Here is a 16020-nt window from a genome sequence, read left to right as displayed (position 1 = left end):
TTGTATTAGCAATGGTCTTCGGTTGAGTTATAAGGACGTTGTTATGTTCAATTTGCTCCAAGCGTTTTTTACTGCCGCCCAGATAGCGCCAGAACTTTTGTGGTTGTGTTTTTATAAAATTTGGCAACGAGGTCAAAAAGTATTTCTTTCTGGCTGTAGATAAACTTGCTGAAAGCTGTGTTTTAAGACTCTGAATGAGTTCAGCTCTAGGTGGTTTTGTTTTCTTGGCCCGTTTCAGTTTCCGCTTTCTAGTGCGGCGCGGATAGATATCCGGTGGAAGGGGCCGCCTGCGAAAAGCAAGAGCTCGTCGCGAAAGGTCTCGTGTTGCAAAACCTATGCATATCGTAAATGGTGAGCATGCCTTATGCATCGGTTCTAAATTAACAATCTACGGAAGCAGAAATGCCCGGGACTGCGCACAAAATTTCTTCTAAGAAAAACATCACCGGATGTTATTTCAATGACACTGAAGGACCTAACATAGGCCTGACGAAAACAATCACGCCCATACAACATTTTGCATCATATTCTGTTTCGACGGCACAAGATGAGAATTTTAGGAAATTCCTTCCCGCGAACTGGCCGTTTCTGCGCCTCTCGGAAGCTTTCGCAATGATGATGAGGAGCGGGTGGTGGTGAAAGGGCTCCAATGATCTAACCTATCTACGAAAAAAAAACCGCCATTTATCTTTCGTTTTGCCTTTTATTTACTCATTCACGAAAAGCGATAAAGTTGTAAGAAATCATTGGTGAAAATAGAGACTATGAGGATATTACGCAGGCCGCTGTCTACGCGAAAACATACCCAAACCACTCGACCATTTATAACTGCACAGCATTACTACGCTTCAGAAAGCAACGCCTAAATTGCGGGGAAGTTTCCGGAAATAGTAACGTAACACTGGAGTCCCTTGTGTCTCAGTACGAACCGGATTACTTTCTCAGTTTGTCAACCAACACACATGATCCGTAAAAGCTTTGATGCTAACGGCACATTTGCTGCTGCTATTAGTTCCTCCTGCCAGTGTTTCCTCGGTTGACTGACAAAAAAAAAAACTGCAGACACTGCGCACGTGAATAGGAGAGAACAAAGAAAGGAGAGTATGTGAAATGCAGAGCATCTAAAAGAGAATGGCACACGACAGCTCTTAGAGCGTTGAGGATAAATCGGTACGCTCAGCCCGGGAACGTTTAGATGCCTTCTTGGAAATTATTGCCCTCGTTACGACACCAATATTTCCTAATACCGCAGAGGAAACACTCCGCAACAGAGAAGTGCCAAAATACATGGAAAGAAAAACGTGTTCTACACATTCTTTTCTTGAGCGGAGAAACGCCCACACGTGGCTCGCTACAAATCTTTTTCAGAGAAACTAATCCTGGCAGAGTACTTCTTCGAGCCTGTGGCCCTAAATGCTAAAGATGGTTTTATCACTTTTAAGAGACAATGTGGGTACAAGAAGTACCATTGGTAGGTCAAGGCATCTTAAAATTCCTCTCGGACTTGACTTCCCGAATTTTCCTCGCAAACACTCATTCATCAAACAGCCTGGCATAAAAACTTGGCTCCCATTCGTATATAAATGCGTGCTGTAATTTTCGTGCCCCTTAGGACTCGATGAAAGTCTAGGGAAGGAAGTTAAAGCGGAACTGAAGGCAACTAGCAAGTTGGGCTAGTTGCCTTCAACTGCCCCATAACTTTCACAGAGTTTATTCGGCGGCGAAAGATGCTTTAATTGCAAGAAATCAGCATTTAAAAAGCGTTTTTCATCCCTCGCGCCATTTCATGACATTTCGCGTGACACAAACGGAGACTGGAAGCAAGTGAGACAGTGGTGTCGCCTAGCAGGAAAACTAAAACCTACCAAGCGAACCATCGTGGCCGGAGGAACCACTGGTGACGCTCTCGGCGTATGCGACAAAACAACTTGCCCTACCCACCGGTATAGTACCGCTCGGTGTGAGTCAATATTGGTGCCGCACGGGACGTGCGATAGTGGTTAAACAATGTGAATGTGCCACGCGGCCTGCGCAACCACAGCCAGGACGATGTTAGGGCGCTCTTTTCCTTTGCTTCATCTTTATGGATACTCGGGTTTTAGTCGCTTCGGTGTACTCGGCTTGACTACGTGTCGGCATCTGCTAGTTTACTTGTAATAGCGCCTAATACCTAGTCTGAAAACGGGGTCTAGGTACAGGCGTCCACAGAATAAACCGGACCAAGCGAGCGGCGCGCGATAGCTATCGGTGCGAGACCTTCCGGCCCAGCGCCTGCTGTCGAGATAGCGGAGGGCGCATGCGTGTCCCTCCCTTTAGTTTGTGCATGTCAGCTTACTTGACTGCGGCTGCAGCACTCCGTTCCTCCCGAATGTGAAGCGCGGCGGCGCCTTGCGCGGCTCGCCTACCGAGCGGGCGTGATGCTTGGCAGCAGCCGGCGGCGTGCGCCATGCGCTGATGCCGCGTAACTGTGCGTTCATCTGAGAATGTTTGTTCGGCGCTCTTTTTCGGCGCTCTAAAATGTGAATACACTTTATAAGCGACCCCAAACCATCCACCGCCGGCGGCGGCGTCGGCGTCCGCAGTGCTCCTCTATAAAGAAACAGCATCCGGCGCCAGGTTTCGATCCGCGGACTTTGCGGCCGCAGCGCGACGCTCTACCGATCAAGCCACGGACGCGACGGTGATATCAGTGTTGACGCGCCTTATATCTTTAACGCATTCAAACTACGTCGTCAGCGGCGTGCGTTGGCGACTCAGGGGCGTTATAGCGGCTTGATAACTGCGTGGTGTACACGTGATACTACAAACCCGATGGAAGAGATGGAAGAGAAGGCGGCGAGGCGGTGGGCTGCGGGGGCCGAGCGCAAGCGCCGCAAGCGGGCCGACAACCGTGCATTCGCACTTTCACATTCTCCCCCTCGGGGAAATGCGGGGGAATTTTATCATTTTAATGACTGGAACACAAACTGGCGTTGAAGAACACATGACTAAAACAGTGCTGGTCGTTATGCGACGAACACAGTTGATAGCAAGAACTGAATACAGCGAAGGTTTATTCGGTTCGGAACAAAAAAAAAAGACATCGGTGATTGTCCGAGTGGTTCCCCTTATTAATTGTGTGTGAAGTTTCCGTCGTTTTTGATAACTTCACGAATGCGTCGGGGAAGCGACTCAAAAAGCGACTTTATGATTTCGGGACGGGGGCGCAGGCGTCTTCATTCATCTTCCACTGCCCGCCACAACTCGTCCCCCGTGCGACCGCAGTCATTTCGTTTGCCGAGATTCATCTTCATAATCCCGCACACATTTTCTATCGGATTTAGGTCTGCCCCGCACGGAGGCCACCGCAGCTGTCGCACCGCGTGGTCCTCGACCAGTGAGCTCACGGCTCGTGCTGTGAAGACAGGGCTTCGGTCCTGTTGCAGGATGAAGCACCCGTCCAGGACGTAGGGGAGCAGACCTGTCGAAATGATGTTACAGTACTGGAAAGCATTGAATGGCCCAGAAATTCTGACGAGGGGTCCCAGGCCGTCCGCACTCATTGCGCCCCATACGCTGACGGAGCACCTCCCACTGGAAAGGACGCTTTGGATGTAGCCGGGCTGGTATCTAAATACCATCGGGCTAAATACAGAAATACATTCAGGAAAGATATCTCCGAGGAAAGATATCTTCGAAGATGTTCGGAGGGTATCCTAGCTAAATCAATGAAAGGACATTCGCCGTGTTTAATACTTTACACCGATTGAAATTACTGGCACATTTTTTTAGCGGGAGGCTGCACCCCCCCTGCCACGTAGGCGAACAGTAGCCTGCATAAAACTATGCATCAATTTCATCCTGTTTCTACATCGGGAATTACAAAAGCCCCGTTAGCCGATGCGGATTACCTGAAGTGTTTCGTAAAAAAAACAGCGACAAGAAACGCTTAACAAACGGTGCTTATAAAACTACGAATAAAACGTTTCAAATGAACCCAGCTGAATAAAAGTTACAGTGACATTGCATATCGGTTGCTCCAAAATATAGTTATTAACAGGTAGTCATGCATTGCTAGCCTTAACAATTACGCTTAGGGTTGCACTCGGGACCCCCGAAGGAGTACTCAGCAATTCTCACATTAAACCGTGCTCCCGATTTGACCTCTTACACTGTAGTTGTTTATATATCATCTAGAATGCACATTACCAGCTACGTTTCACAGTTTAGTTTCGTACCTGCAGCTCATCGGACGCCAAACACGCCGCTGTTGATCCCAGCGAGGGGAGAAAGTCGATTCGTCTGTGAATATAACTTCCTTCCACTCGTTTTCAGCCTCTGGCGGTCCGTCACGCGAGGTTTCTGCGCTGCCACGCAACTCCCGAGTCCCGCCTCCTTCAGTCGTCTTCGAATTGTTTCGCAAGAGACGTTCAATGACAGCTCCTGTCGAATTTCTTTTGCAGACAGGGGGGGGGGGGGGGGGATCTGCCACAGCGGCTGCGACAATCAGTAGTTCCTGCTCCTCTCACTGGTGACTTTAGGTCGCCCGCTGCGCTCTGCGTCAATGCGTCTGCCCTGATCATCGCGGTAAGCTAGAATAACGCGGCTTACAGAAGTCCTATAGACCTCCCGGTGAGGTGGCAACTTTCCCACTGAGTAGTCCCTTCGATGAAAAGTCACACGATGTGCCTCCGTTGCTCGATGGGGACGCGGGAAGGCATTCTTCACTAATATGGCCATGCAGGACGAGTTACGTGCTTTATACGCTTCATAGCTATCACTGTCCAATGGGTGACATGGAAGGAAACGCCTCATTGCTTTTCGATAGCAATTCACTCACACCGACAGCTGTGTATTTCAGTCTATTTTTCCGAAGCGAATAAACTCTTTCCTTCCTACTTTCTTCCCTCGTCCCATCTTTGAACCGCCTCTCATATGCCGCACGGGAAAAACTCGAAATAAAAAAAAAACATCGCTGTTCTTAGTGCTATCAACTGTGTGTTTGTCGCATAACGACCAGCACTGGTTCAGTCATGTGTGAATCTTTATCGCAGCCTTTCTTCAACGCCAGTTTGCGTTTCAGTCAATAAAATGATAAAAAGAGCGCCGAACGAACATTCTCAGATGAACGCACAGTTACGCGGCATCAGCGCATGGCGCACGCTTCCGGCTGCTGACATGCATCACGCCCGGTCGGTAGGCGCGCCGTGCAAGGCGCCGCCGCGCGCCGCATTGGAGAGGATCAATGTGCTGCAGCCGAAATCAAGGAAACTGACATGCACAAACTCTAGGGAGGGACACGCATGCGCCCTCCGCTATCTCGACAGCAGGCGCTGGGCCGGAAGGTGTCGCGCCGATAGTTTTCGCGCACCGCTCGCTTGGTCCGGTTTATTCTGTGACTGCCTGTACATTGTACGAGACCTGAATGGGAGTACGTGTGCATTGGCATGCTATTTCTAAGCAGGCGTGCGTGTTCCCTTTCATCCCAAACTAAAAAAAAAAAAAGACATTAGCGAGTTTTAGTATAGCGCTGGCGTACATACAACGCTACCTTTTTCAGCCTAGCTACGTCGCCACCCCGGCGGGAGTTTTAGAACAATTTTTCGTAGGTTTTCTAACACGTATTCCGCCATCTGTTGAACGTTTCGCGAAGCGAGATGCCTACCGTGCCACCAGCTGTGATCCCTGGGCATGAAGGCTCGGGCGTTGGCTTCGCATGGCGAGTCAAAACGCTACCTCATGAAAAGAAAGCGTTTATTAAAACATCGTACATAACGGCAACGCACGCCAGAGGTGAAAACAAAAGAAGCAGATGCAAACTAGGGGGTCCCAGACTTTGCTTCGGCTTCGAGCTGCGTCGGCGTAATGGCACTGAAGGGGTGCTAGTGATGAGCTAGGGATTACAGCACAAGCTGGCGCTCACACTGCCAGAACTCTGCATAGACCTTTTGCAAGCACCCTAACCACTGCTAATAAATGCCTTGGAACCAGTTTGTAGTCTGGAGCGTGCATAAGGTGATAAAAAAATATCATTTTACCTAAGTACGCACTGTAGTAGAAACATAGCAGCTGTTTTGCACCGCCGAACACAACGCCCTGTACCAAAAGTCCCGGTTTGACGTATACATCTCATTCAACATTAAGATAATCAAGAAATGGGTTTCGAATGAACACATCACCGCGAAACGCGCTTTGAGGCCGAAGTAGGAAATTTACAGGCGATCGATTGTCTCCTGCCCGTCGTAATGGTAGCACTTCCTTCTTGCGATTTACGGAGCCGAACAACAAGTCGCTTCACTCCGGTGCAAGCCGAGAAGGTTTTTATCGCGCACACTGTACATACCCGGTGTAGGGTTAAATCGTCGCTAGTGGTAATTTCGAGCGTAGTGAGCACAGCCCACCCGCAGGAGCACGCTGTCGCATTTCAATGCTAAGCGAACGGGACCACTACAGACACGCAACTGAATCCGTTCGGGCAGACAGTGATGTCACGGACTCACGGAAATTCAGCGCTGCGTGAGGGCAACGCCGCCTCTATAAACAGTGCCTAACGCGTGAGTGAAAAATGGCCAAACAGCCACTCTCCTGTTGCTCTCTCCTACCCTTCCCCGCTCCGTAGCCTTCCAGCGTGCTTTTGTGTCCGCCAGCCAGCGCCGCTTCTCGGAAACTATGCAAAATAGTGGAAAGTTTGTTTAGCGTTCCCGAGGCGGCGCTCCTACGCCTTCTTGTTTTTCATCATGCCTGTCTGTCTTGGTCTGTCACTGATAAAACTTCCTTTGTCACGAAGCAAAATCCCTGGCGCTGCAGCAGGCTGATGCCGGCTTTGCGCGCTTATCTACTCGGATCACAGGCCCTGAAATTTTCTGAGTGGGGCATCCCATCTCTATCCCCTCCGCATTTAGGTATTGTTTTAACCCCGCTGTTCGCACTCCGCATCGGTACGCACTTCTAAAATTGAGGACTGTACTGTACAAGCGCCCGGACAGCGTGGCGGGATCCCAGCTGCTTATCCTTTTGTTTCCTATAATTTTCTGAAGTTTAAAAGCACGTGATATTATTGGAAAGTAATCGTAGAAGTGAGCGCCTGAACAAAAAACGCGCACGCAAGTTTTTCTTCTCTAAATACCCCAGAAAAAAAATATCAGCAAAATAATGGCTGCCCCAGCAGAAAATATCGTTTTTCTGTTAGCTATATGTCTACCCGACAATCAGTATGTTCTTACACTGTTTCAGTTCGCCTCCGTCTTTATCTTTCGAAAAATGCAGCAAGTATGAAGCGAGCGACACGTTGAACGAGATCCCCCGTGCGCCACAGAACTAGCGCCGCGTCGCGGCTAAGATGTAAGCAAAACGGCCCTTCAAGCCCAACAGGTAAGCTGACAGACACACGTCGTAGAAGTGGGTGCAGCGTTCGCGACTCGGGAGCAGTGACGTAAGGCGAGATGTCCGCCGGAACGCGCCACATGGTGGATCAGTGCCTGAACTAAGCGTCCCTACCCTTCCCATTGAAAAGCGCGCGACGCGTCAGGCAATGTTAATACAGGCGGCGTTGGTGAGGGCAACGTGCAAACCACGTGACTCATTTAAAAAGGCATGAGCAAAGAAATTTGCCCCATATCTGCTTACTTCGTTGCGAATGGCGATGAAATACGATAGTCGCCTGGCGCCCATGCCAAGTGCATGCCTCCCTTCTATTTCCCGCTCACCTTTCATGCTTTTCCTCTCCAGTGCCGCTCCTTTCAAGGTAAACACGCTAGCGGATTGCTCAAGTCAATTTAAACTTACCGCATTCCACTGCTCCGTGCCGACTGCCTCGATGCCAGCGCTGCCGTTCGGCGAAGACACGCGTGCATTGAGGCATCCTACTCCACGTGCGTTACAAGCGGAACGTGAAAACTATCTAGTGGAACCTTTCGTTGCTGTTGTTTGATTTCTTCAAATGCCGCTAAGGAAACCGCGAGCGACCGCGCTTGTATTCTTATGGATGTTTTTTTTATATTAAACACGTGTATTTCTAGTTAAGAAAACACAACAAATATCACTTATGTATTGATGTCTTGCCCCAGATGAGCGTAATATATTGTTTGGTCTCAACAATGTTTACAGGTATGAACAGTACCACTGGACTTAGGCGTTTAGATTTGGCTGTGGCTATTTAAACCAATTGTGCAGCTTCTGTGTCATTTTAACCGGGCGGCTGAATCGAGGGACAGACGGACGGACGGACAGACAGACAGACAGACAGACAGACAGACAGACAGACAGACAGACAGACAGACAGACAGACAGACAGACAGACAGACAGACAGACAGACCAAAATTTTCGCGTTCAAGTAGCCTAAAAAAGACTATCGTCTTTAAAAAATTCCCCGCATTTCCCCGAGGGGAAGAATGTGAAAGTGCGAATGCAGGAGTTGAATTTGCGCGGTTCGGTAATGTTCGCGAAAGAGAGATCACACACACACCACACACAACTACAAAGAAAGAAAGATGCATTTATTCACAGACACCTATTTGTGTTGTCGTTGTACTTGATTGCTAGAGCGGATCTCAGCTTTGAAATTTCGTGTCAGTACTCCTTTAAGCGGGTGCATTAGCCCTTCTCACGCCCGATTCCTGGCCAATCCCCCACGTGGGTATGTGTCATGCACAGACACCTATTTGTGTTGTGGTTGTACTTGATTGCTAGAGCGGATCTCAGCTTTGAAATTTCGTGTCAGTACTCCTTTAAGCGGGTGCATTAGCCCCTCTCACGCCCGATTCCTGGCCAATCCCCCACGTGGGTATGTGCCATGTCAGCGGCCAGGCAGCGCGCGCCCATCTCCCCCCGTTGCCAAGGAAGACGAGTAGATTCCTGGCCAATCTCCCACGTGGGTATGTGCCATCTCCCCCCGTTGCCAAGGAAGACGAGGAGCGCGCGCACCCGGAGCTGTTGCTATGTGGACGGACGGCGGTCAACGGAATTCAGGGTCGCTTATAAAGTGCATTCGCACTTAAAACGTGTTCTAATATAAGCAAATGACTATCCACAGGAGAGCGAAACCATGGAGGTCCGACGTGCTAGCTTCCGCCGTGATGTAAATAAGAAGACACACAAGCCCCCTAGCGTACCAGCGAGCAACGCAAAGAACGTAGAAGTAGCCCACGCGAACTCTTTGCGTACGGCTGCGTACGCTATTCTAAAACTCTCTATCCAAATTTACGGCTCCGCAAATGGGCGTCCGTAGCGCTGCTTTGGTATAGGGAGAGTTGGAGGTAACAGACTACGCCTAACCCGCAATAACCATTGCAACAGGGAACAGCGCCGCGGCTGGGCAGCTTGCAAATGTGGGCACGGCTGGAATTATAGCTGTACATCGATAATTGTTTATGAGTTACGAAATCTAACGCGCAAAAAAGATTTTACGTGATTTGTTTTGAGAGCTCGTGTCCGCGCTTTTCGTTCTGTTGGTCGCCAAGTGGCCATTGGCACATCCGCTCAGTTGCTGTTTACGTCATCTTTGCTGGGCGACTAGTTAATGGCGCCATTTTCATTATTTACGAGGTAATTTGAAAGATACTGCAGCAGAGACTGGTATATTCATTTTCTGAGGATGCCAGTCTATCAATTAAGACCAACTTCAGTTTTGTCCCTTCAAGGTAGGAACTGGCTCTTGCCCAACCACAATGGAGGGGCTTACGACATTCTTAGACGGACTTACGCCTTGGAGACCTCCAGGTGTAGATTTATTTCACACAGCACCGTTTAACTCTTGTGAGTGCTCATACGAATTGATCTCCTCGCAACACTGCTATAAACGCCACGAAATACGTCCTCAATGATAATCGAGACGCTGATTTTAACTAAGTAGTACGACTGAGCGAGAGGTTTTACCGGAGAACATTTCTGATGGGAAAAGACTGGTACAGCCAGGGAGTCAAGAGTTTTATTTCCTCCAATATTGTTGCACAAGTGAAAAAGGTGGGGAAAGGAAACGCTGAAACCATGCAGCTTGACAGATCACCATTCGCCGACGCAGCAATTACAGGCTAGAAAGTGAAGATGTATATCAAAATATGATAATACAGAAATACAACAGAAACAATGACAAATAGGACACCTACTTAACATATCGAACGGGCGGTCATTATTGACATCCAGAATGTCAACTTACTGTCTGTGAAGTAATTGAGTATATTGGTAAGTGTATGTTTTAGTCGCTGCTGCGCATAGTGTGTCCGTGATGATGAGATCCTTTAAGGAGGCTTATAGCGGTGTAAGTATACACTTACGGTTTGCTGTAAATATGCTATGTCCAGAAAAGTATCTATTTTGCCCAGTTTAGCACGCAGACGTCAAGCGACGAATGAGTATATTGATATATTTTTTCCCTTAGTTTTTTGATGTTTTAAAAACAGTTATTTAGTGTGTGCTAAAACAGGAACATTATCAGTTGCCCGAAGGGCTTTCTTTTGCACTATTGTTATTTTGTAAACGTTTGGTGACGTTGTGTTTGTCCATGCTAATGCGCGGTTTTTGATATGTGAATGGAACAGTGTCTGTTTAAAAGTCGCTTCATGTCGGTGGGTTGCAAATGACACCTATTTATATTTCCAGCGGCTTTTTGTGCTCTCGATCAAAACGATTTTACATGCTCGCTCCACGACATATGCTCTGTAAAAATGACTTGACGCGTTTTCAGACAGTTAGCCATATTGATTTTAAACGGACCTAAATCTATGCTATCAGGCACTACGACTGCCATGCCGAAAGGGCGGAAAAGTACACATTTTGTTTTGGATTCATTAGGCGTTAGGTAGTTTTTCTGGGACCACTCTTGGATTTCGTGACATATACAACACACAGAGGTACTATAGACCCTAAATTTTAAGCAGAAAAAAAGGGCAGTCAACAGGATATATATTAAACTTACAATTTGTCTGTAAGCGTGTAATTTCCTTTATGCAACATGAAAAGTTCCGAGAATACTCCCTTGTGGCACGGAAGTCTTCATAGGCTTAATTTAGGGTTTGTTATTGTTTGTTTCTACTGATTAAAAACGCACCCGCGAGTACGATTGAATGCGACTATGGGACGACACAGAAAACCTCAATTTTGCAAATATTTTAAGGATGAATGCACAATTGATACGATCAAATTTCTGCTAAAGTCTGTGCCGGCACAGGCTGTTCCTAAAATCTTTTGTGCTCTAGAGCACACAAGCATAAAAGCGCGTGCACTAAAACGTTTAAAGCAAAGTTTAAACACATGCACTTGGTGAAATGGACTACCACAAGTGCACACACGCACGAACACAGACAATCATACCTCTATGTCATTTTGACGTTAGCAAAGGACGGGTGGTGCGCGGTTAATTGTCTGTCTTGAGAAGAGGGACCCAAACTTTTTTCTACATGATTCCAACGAATGACGCTGCATTACTACTTTTCATAAATATAGCGATTATAAACTTACTCTTCAACGGAGAAGGGGGTGTTTTATTCTGGTCTTCTGTGTCGTCGTAATAAGAAAAGCACGCAAGAAGAAGGTGGTGTTATGTCTGTTAGTGAACAGGTAGTAATTACGCAGATCACGATGGCCATGTGTCGTGACGCACGCATGCTCGCGCGGACAAATTTTCACTTGGAGCCATGCGTACAGCACACCTTGTCAGCAAAATTTCCGTGGTCCATAGTTTGTTGATTTTATTCCACCGAACAACACACAAAGCACAAAAAAGAAACCTGGAAAAGCGGAAAGACGGGTTCAGACAGGCACATGTACGCGTGCTCTCTACCCGACCCTTTGATGCTTTACACGTAATGCCTCGGAGAGGCAACCACCTCGCCCAAACCTTAGCGGAACGAGTCAACTTGTGGAGAGTACAATCACCTGCATGCTGTCATGCCCGGAATCCGTTCGCAAGAAATCAGCGTTGGACCTCAAGTTTAATCATATTTTCCCGTATGCTGTCGTTCCGTGCAGTTTGTGGAAGCAATCAGTTTTATGTTTGGAGCACGAGGTCGCGGGTTCGATTCCCGACCACGGTGGCCACTTTTCTGATAAAGGCGATAAGCAAGAACGCCCGTGTGTACGAGATTTTGGCGCACGTTAAAGATCCCTAGGTGGTCAAAATTAATCCGGAGCCCTCCACTACGGTGCGCCTCATCGCTTGCGTTGCGTCGGCATCAATCAATCAAGTTTTATGTTGGCACTTTCGTTACTCCCGTATGGATTTCTTTAGAGTGCCCGTATGAATACGTGACCGTACGGACCGTTCAGACAGCCTTTACGCCATTCATGCGCAACTGGCATCATTACTTCCACCGTCGATTGCGTGCGACTGTTCATCCGAGCTACAGCTTGTGTAGCACGATCGCAGCCCCAGAAGGCGAAGCGGATGCGGCGCGATGTTGTGATTAACGCAACCCCAATTGGAACCGACGCCCGTGCGAACTGCGCCGTCGGAATAACCGACCCTGAAGGGCCTTGCGATCGTACACGCTGCCTCTCAGAAGTGCGCTGGAGCGCACTTTCATGCAATATTAACGTGTCTCAGTGTGCACCTATTATCTGCTCTGTCGACTGGAATGATGTCCGTTATTACAGCTAAAACGCCCTGCCAAGGATGAACTTCTTAGTCAGCAAATTAAGCGTACGGGGAACATATCGGGAAGTATTGAAGCTTGTAGGTGGTATTCACAGAAAAGTTGAGCGGGCGATATGTTCACTTGACAACACTGAAAACCATCGTGGCCATGTTCACTGTTCCTGCACATGCGCTTTGCGCCCGCATCTCGTGGAAAAAAAAACCATCAGTGTGCAATGCCTGCCGCGTTTCAACCCGTTTTTTGTCGGCGGTGGCGTCAACAGATATATTATTAATCGTACTCACATTATGTGGGGGCGCTGTACTAGCCCTCGAGCACTTCGCATCCCCGGAGAATGAAACTACGGCAGCGAACAGAAGCGACACGGCGCGCTACAGGCCGACGCTGCAGTTGTCTGCGACCACAGATGTCACCGCAAATGCTGTCTTATGCCAGGCTGAGTACATAAGCCTAATAGTGGTTCTGAAGAAATGTTTCACGTGCACGCCAATTTAAATGCCATGGTAACCTAGCAGGTAGTGCACGAGAGGCTGTCTCCCGAGCGGTGCGGTGCCCGCACTTCCCAGCCGGCACAAGCGCTGGCAAATCGCGAGTGACCTTTGAACAAATCGATTAAGTTTGGGATCCACGTGGCAAAATTTTCGGCAACGCTGTTTTATGACCCTGAACAGATGACAGATCTTGAGTGGCAATCGGCTTTCGCTTGCATACGCACTCAACTTGCTCCATCACGACACAATTTCACGCACACTGTAGGTTCTGAAGTTTTTACCCGTTCTACCTAGGCTTGCAACGATTTAAATCATGTGCGGCGATATGTAGATCGTAGGGTGCTGCAAGTAACAAGTATGTGGCGTCGAGGTATTGCTTCGCGTTCGCTGGGGCACGGTTTGGAACATCAAACAGCTCGCTGATGCGTGTGCTGTGCTTAATCGCAAGCCAGCAAGAACAAGTACTGCCATGTCGTGGAGTCCGACGTAACCAGTGCGGTGTCGCCTTAGCAACATAGACGCTTAGGCAAACGCATGGCAGCGCACGTGCGTAGTTGCCCGCATGTGTGCCACGCTAGTAAATACAACCAATAGGAAAACTGCTTCAAAAAGGAGTGCACGAGAAAAGAGGATGCGACGCTCTTCTACCAAAACACGAAGTGTACATGAAAGGATAAAAAATAGGCAACAACAACAACAAAAATAGCATGAGCATCACCTCGTCTTTTTTTCAGTGGTGTTCTGCAGTGCGCATGATGAAGTGTTTGTAGTGATACAGCACCATGTCTAGAGGTTTGTTTTCTGGGTAACACTTTCGCGCTATTTTCTTTAATAGTAAAAATCAACCGAGTAGTTCAACTTCCTGCTCTAATGCAGTTCAGCAAACAACACTAACAAGGAGGGAAGGATGAATTATAAAGCTGGCAATATGCATCTTCGAATATCTTTCTGCTCATCAAAAAAGCCTGTACTCGAAGGTAGAACCGGAGAAGTATGCCGAATGGGGTACTGGGACTAAAATATATTCACGAACCTGTAGACAAAGCCAAAAATATTAGTTGTCACTTTCAATAAAAATTCTTCTTGAAACAAAAGTAGCTCCAGCATGAGATGTATCTAACCATGATCAGATCACGACTAGTCAATTTGATTACATTCAATATAAACAGTAGAAGCTGCCCCAAACAAAAGGACAAGTCGTATGTGTACTGTTAATCAAGTGTGATCTTATTGTGCGCTAATACGATTCGCAGGGAGTCCCCGCATAAAAAAACGAAGAAAAATTTAGCACGTTCCTCCTTTGAAGCTATTTTCTAATTAGCGGGATGTCATTTTCAACGAGGCTTAAGACAGCTTAGGAAATTAGACTGTACATTTTTTTTCCCAGAACCAACTTCGCGGCATCATTTTATTACATTCAGGACTAGGGCACTAGTAATGTAGTTATTGAAGTTTTAGAGCGCAACCAATGTCTCTCAATTTCGTTCCCGGAATACTTTCTTTGTTATGTACTGATAACATGTTCTCATAGTTGTGACTCCAAGAAACCGAAGGCACATTTACCTGATGCGGGTTTCCTTGAAGGCAGGACTTGAAGAATGCAGGGAGAAGGCAGATGGAAGCAACTGCCACACCATATTTACAGGTACTTACATGCAGCTGACATTAATAGATTATGTACTACAGCGTTAATGCTCGGGCGCTCTCAATGTGGTGCAGATGTCAGGATAAGAAATTACTGCCTGGGCAGTTTCCTCCGGTGTTGAGCGCCAGAGTTATGTCCTCATCTAGATTACAGATACAGAGGGCGACATATGTGTCCTCCTTTACTTTGCACGCTCCCCCTCTAACACTTTTACTCACGGCCAGCGAGTTAAGGTGAATGAATGAACAAATTGCAGTAGTGCAGGAGAAGCCAGAGTAAACATTGAAGAACTGGCCCATTTATGCCCGGGTAGACATGGAGGCTTGGGAAAGAACTTTGGTTAATGAAAACAACGCGGGTGTGGAGTGCCCGAGAAAGAGAATTAAAGAGAATTGGTTAGGCAGATACGACCAGCTTTGACCTCTCTCGCACGGAGAATGAACAGGCAGAGGTAGCTTAAGAAGGCACTGCAGATAAGTGGCTGGGCATTTGCATTCTTTGTTCCGCAAATTTGTATAGAAACAGGCGCCCACTGAGGTGTGTCCGAGTGTGTGTGGGAATGTTCCTTAGTGCTAGTGTGCATGTGTGCGTGTTTTCGTGTGTTTGCCTGTGTAAGTGTGTGTGTGTGTGTGTGTGTGTGTGTGTGTGTGTGTGTGTGTGTGTGTGTGTGTGTGTGTGTGTGTGTGTGTGTGTGTGTGTGTGTGTGTGTGTGTGTGTGTGTGTGTGTGTGTGTGTGTGCATATGCGTGTGCGCGTGTGCGTGTGTGTGGGGGGGGAGAGGGGGCATTGTGGCCCCTAAAATTTTGTCCAGATGCAGTGGATCGCATATTGTTCCGGTTACTGTTATTAAAAAACAATAAAAAATGTTATATATCGCGCAAAATGTCGGAAAAAGTTGCGAACTGCTGACGGAAGTCGCGCTCCAACTGGTAATTTCTTGGTGCATTGAACCTTGTAGATAGTCCGGCATTTGGGGGGTGGGGGGATGAATTCGTTCGTGGGGGAGAATCGTAATACGCCACGTTTCAATAGATCGGATTTTTACGTCCCCAAACTTCGAAATTTTCTATGCACTTGGCCCCTTCCCGCCCTCGCCCCCCCCCCCCTTCCTAAAAAAAAAGAAAAAAGATGCAGAAATTCAAAGAACTATCTACTTATGCACAGCATTATTATGCCGCTTGTCTTGAATATGAGTTCTTTCCAGCCAATTTATTGGTTTTTCTGAATCCTGGCCGACCAATTTTTTTGAAATAGTACCAATAACTGTTCATTATCAAGGGGTACATACAGAGGTAAAATGGGCCTGACAAAGCCT

This window comes from Haemaphysalis longicornis, unplaced genomic scaffold (genome assembly GCF_048455015.1).
Source record: "Haemaphysalis longicornis isolate Haplotype H1 unplaced genomic scaffold, Haemaphysalis longicornis Haplotype H1 scaffold_3, whole genome shotgun sequence".
Lineage (NCBI taxonomy): Eukaryota > Metazoa > Arthropoda > Arachnida > Ixodida > Ixodidae > Haemaphysalis > Haemaphysalis longicornis.
Note: the sequence above shows the minus strand (reverse complement) of the source record.